This window comes from Podarcis bocagei, assembly GCF_964188305.1.
Source record: "Podarcis bocagei genome assembly, chromosome: 9".
Taxonomy (NCBI): domain Eukaryota; kingdom Metazoa; phylum Chordata; class Lepidosauria; order Squamata; family Lacertidae; genus Podarcis; species Podarcis bocagei.
In genome coordinates this window covers 18,474,958-18,480,282 of record NC_138134.1, presented here as the reverse complement: position 1 = coordinate 18,480,282, position 5,325 = coordinate 18,474,958, and positions in this window count along the sequence as shown.

Below are 5,325 nucleotides of genomic sequence, written 5' to 3'. Positions count from 1 at the left end.
GCCGGTCCCGGGACTGCAGCTCAGGAGGAGCGTCCAGGGCGGGCACAGGCGCCGCGAGGCAGGGGCGGCCTAGGCCTCACACCGGGCTACTTCCAGGAGGGGAAGTGTGAGGCGACGGCGGCAAGGAAGAGGCCTCGGGGCTTCCCAGTTAGAGAAAAACGCCGCTGGGTTTCGGAGAATACAGGGAGGGAACCCGAGGGTCATCTAGTCCAACCCCGTGTGATGCAGGGGGCGGGGCTGGATCCTCTCCTCTTCTTTCCTTCTTTGGCGATCCCTCGTAGGCAAGTAAGATTGTCTTCCGTGAACACGCTTGTTTGTTTCTTTTTTCAAAATTTTTTATTGGTTTTCACAATATTATAAACAAACAAACACACAAGACAAACAAACTTAAATCATCGCCTTATTGAAAATTACACTTATTAACTTTGTTAAGTACTTACCCGCTTCCCCATGGTTGAATTTCATTCCATATCCTTTTAACGGTTTTCTAAATCACAGTTCTTATAAAATTTAACTTAAACATTAACATCCTTAGATCTTCACATTATGAAATTAAACATATTAATTCATCACTTAACATAAATAAAATCCTAAGCCAATTACGGTAAGTATCTGCAAGCTGTTTTCAGTTAATTTAACTTAACATATTGAACTAATAATCATTAAATTTAATCCACTCTTCCTGATACTCCTCCTCCTTCTGGTCGCAGACTTCTCCCTTTCGTTCTGAGTTCGAGTGTCTTCAAAGCCCATGACACCTTTGGTAAAGGCTGTTCTCCAATTGGAGCTCTCACAGGCAAGTGTTTCTGAGTTGTTGTTGTTGTTTATGCTACTTTTTTTGGATTTGCCTTGAGAGAGTCTTTAAACCTCTTTTGTTGACCACCAGCATTACACTTTCAATTTATAAGTTCGGAATAGAGTACAGTGGTACCTTGGGATGCGAACGGGATCCGTTCTGGAACCCCGTTCGCATCCTGAATGGAACGTAAGACGCGACGGCACATCTGTGCGTGTCACGGCTTGCCACTTCTGCGCAGGCACGTGATGTCATTTTGAGCGTCTGTGCATGCACAAGCGGCGAAACCCGGAAGTAACGAGCTCCGTTACTTTCGGGTTGCTGCGGAGCACAAGCTGAAAGCGCTCAACCTGAAGCACATTCAACCCGAGGTATGACTGTACAGTGGTACCTTGGGTTACATATGTTCCATAACCCAGAAATAGTACCTCGGGTTAAGAACTTTGCTTCAGGTTGAGAACAGAAATTGTGCTCCAGCGGCACGGCGGCAGCAGGAGGCCCCATTAGCTAAAGTGGTGCTTCAGGTTAAGAACAGTTTCAGGTTAAGAACAGACCTCTGGAACGAATATAAAGTTCTTAACCCGAGGTACCACTGTAGTTGCTTTGGAAGACCATAATCGGGCATCTGCACATGACCAGTCCAACAAAGTGGATGTTGAAAAATCATTGCTTCGACACTGATGATCTTTGCTTCTTTCAGTACACTGGCATTAGTTCACCAGTCTTCCCAAGTGATGTGTAAAAAATTTTGGAGACGCCGTTGATGGAATCTTTTGAGGAGTTGGCGTTTATACGTGGTCCAGCCTCGGCTTGAAAACCTGCCAAGGAAGGAGAGGCTACCGCCTCTCTTGTGGGAGTCTGTACCATGGTCAAACCACTCTTGCTGTCGGACAGTTCTTCCTGATTATTATTATTTTATTTATTTATTTATTTATTTTTGAGGGGTTTTTAAAATTTCAACAAAGTAATAATAAATAGATAAAAATAAAAATGTGCGCCCCACCCCTGAAACCATTCCATTGGAACTGTTCCAACCTCCCAAAATTTCATTGCCTCTCGCGATGGTTTGACCGCTTTCCATTTTAATGGTGCAAATTCTACAAATGCCTTCCGTATATCCTCAAAATCATTTCTCCTGCATATTCCCCGTCTTAACTTAATAGTACAGGTTAATTTATCGTGAATAGCTATACCCCACACCTCTTTGTACCATTCTTTCATTTTATATTCACCTTGCCCCTTCCACTTCCTAGTCCAGCATCCTATTCTCAGTGGCCTGTGGGAAAGCAGGATTTGAGCACAACAGCACTCTCCCCTCTGTGCTTTCCAACTGTTCAGAAGCATTACTGCCTCTGCACAATGACTTCTGCTTGTGCAATGACTTATCCTGCTCTTGCAAACCCCCCCCCCCCCCCAAGGCTCTGTGGGGTCAGGGATTGGGGTATTGTTCTGCCTGGCACACTGGAGTCAACCAACTCCATCCAAGTGAGTGAGGATGTCCCCCCCCCCTTCTGTCCTGGCTTTTGGGAAAACCAGTTACCTGTACTCTTTAGATATGCAAAGAGATACTCAAGAGACTAGGCAGGGACATTTACATAACAACTGGTTTGACTTCTTTTAGCAGTCTTCAGCAGAATCCAATCTCATAGCTACAAAATCACAGGACTGGAGGGCGTCCTGAGGACAATTTGGATGATCCTTCAATCCTATAACAATAAAAGCCATAAAGAGAAAAGAAAAAGCAATTCTAGAGTGCACCCAATAGCACAACCAGCAGTTTTATATGTAAATAAGATGTATTCATATACAAGTGTGTTACCTCTTAAGTAAGCACTGGGGAAACAACCATTTACTTCAGTGATGTCCAAACTTTTTTCAAAGGGCCAGATTTGATGAACATGCGAGTTGTTGAGCTTTTTTTTTATAATTTTGCCCCGCTGAATTTTTGGGTTTAACTTACATTTACAGTTAGGTGTTGAGGAGACAGAAGAGAGCAGTGACTGTGGTCAAACTTCAAGCTCTCCATTATTATTATTATTATTATTATTATTATTATTATTATTATTATTGGCATTTCCTTTCCTGGGCTGCTTCAACTCCTGAGACTCTACAGCAGCCTTTGTCAACCTGTTGCCCTAGCCTAGATGATGGAGACTATAACATGTAGCAGCAGCAGCAACAACAGATAGTATGAGAACTGAGGCATGATTTGATGAAGTGAACATGCGCAAGGCCCGACCATTTTCCCTGACATTCTTAGAATCATTAAAATTAAATGCAAAGTTTATTGCAAATGGCATACTTTTCATTTTGTCACATGGATGACTCTGCTTTCATATCTGAAGGCCAGATGAAAAATAAATCCAGAAAGCCGAAATATGTCAGGAACATTGTAAAGAACTTTACACAGTAATAAAGATTGTCAACTTTTAAGTTCACAACACATGAACAGGAACATAACACCAGGTATACTTGCTATGTCCAAATATATTTATACCTATTCCACTTATGGCCTCTCCCCATCCCCCACCTTCACAACTAGAAGAAAATCTGGGCTCAACCGAATCGGGGCTCATGGTTTGTCTTGCTCCAAACAAATCACAAACTGTAGCTGTTAAGTTGTGGGCGAACATATCAGACGACACAGCGATTCTTCCAAAGCAGCTCTTTATTTGTAAGCTGGAACAGAACTGACTGAGGAGCTCAGTTAGCCTGCTTATATGGAGCTCCAGAACAATGTAACTGTTGCCATTTTCTAAAACTATCCAATCACTGAACGTCACTTTCGATCCTTCATTTGCATACAAACTATCCAATCACTTAACGTCACTTTCGATCCTTCATTTGCATAACTATCTACAGTATCCCTCTGCTGGCCAAGGGTAAGAACTTCAGTACATAACAGTAGCCATGGTTTGTCCTTGGCTTACTACTTTAGGTTTGTTTGGAGTAAACAAGCATTGGTTTGGACATCACACTAAGCCAAACCATGGCTTAGCTTTGGGTAACAACACAGCAGCAAAAACAGGAAAGGAACAAAGCAGCCAAGTTCTGTTTCCTGAGTACCTGTTTGCCTCCTCATTCACACTAGGCCAGTATGTATTTTAGCTGTGTGACTTTATGCTGTTTGCTTTGTAAACCACTTAGGGTTTTTTTATATTAAGCAGTCTATATATTGATTGAATAAATAAGGATTAAATAACCCACAACAGAGTTTCCTTTCAAAACCCTAATTTATTTGTAGGCATTGGGATTATTCATTCTGGTCTGCTGATTGTCTTGCTTCAAAATAGAGCAAAGGAATGGAATAAGTGGCATTCTTGTACAATTTAATTATAAAAGGCTATGATCATTTAATGCATAAAATGAATTAATATTCAGTTGAACTAATAAACTCTTTCACTCATTAAATACAAAAAAAATTCAACAGCAGTATTAATCCATTCTTGTTCCCCTCATCGCCAGCTTGTAAATCATTCATGGACAAATAATGTAATAATCCACACCAAAAAGTTTTTTAATCAAACATATTCACATAATCAATCTTCTCTTTGTCTTGCCAATTAGATTTTTAATCAGTTTAAGAATGAAGAAGGAACTTCACATACACACATCCCACAGTTGCAGTTGCAGCTATTTCTCTTCCTATCAATTGATTGTCATTTCCAAAGCTGTTCCTGGCAAACAGAAAACAAGTAATAGGCAGATTGGATTTATTTTCCATAAGGTGTGTGTGCTATGAACGTTCAATAGAATTTACTGCAACACGTGTGAAAACCATATTTTAAAATCAGAACCTGAATAAGAGATAAACTGCAGGCTGGTCAGTTACATGTGGAATGACACAAAATTGTGCTGCAAAACAAATGGAGGAAGTTACATTTCTCCCTCCCAATGTGGTTATCTCCATAGATTTCATAAGATAGCGTGAAGGGGAAATGTTTTAAGGGGTAGTTATTAATATGAAAGCCAATATGAGCCCTGATGGTAGTTTTTTTTAAGCACACTTACAAACCTGACCTTACGTAAAAAACAAAACAAAACTGCCAGCATCACAGTTTGGAAGATGAGTGGGTAAATGAGTTCCTGATGTTCTGGGTGATTCTTTTAGATTTAATATTGCCAAAATGAAGATGAGAACAGAGTTTGCATCTGATGGTCCTTGTGTTTGTATTATTGTTATGTTACCTGTTATCAGTAGTTTAGATGTGTTAAATCTTCAGACCACTGACTAATGAATGGTGGGTGTTTGTCCTTCCAAGCTGGAAGTACGTTTATATTTGCAACCATGAGGGCTTACATACGGGATCCACTTTTGCTGTCCGTCTGTTGGACCCCACATCACAGGAATATAATTTAAAAGTACGTGAACATCTCAAAATAAGAATTTTTCCAAAACTAAGTTAGTACAGTGGTACTTCAGGTTACATACGCCTCAGGTTACATACGCTTCAGGTTACAGACTCCGCTAACCCAGAAATAGTGCTTCAGGTTAAGAACTTTGCTTCAGGATAACAACAGAAATTGTG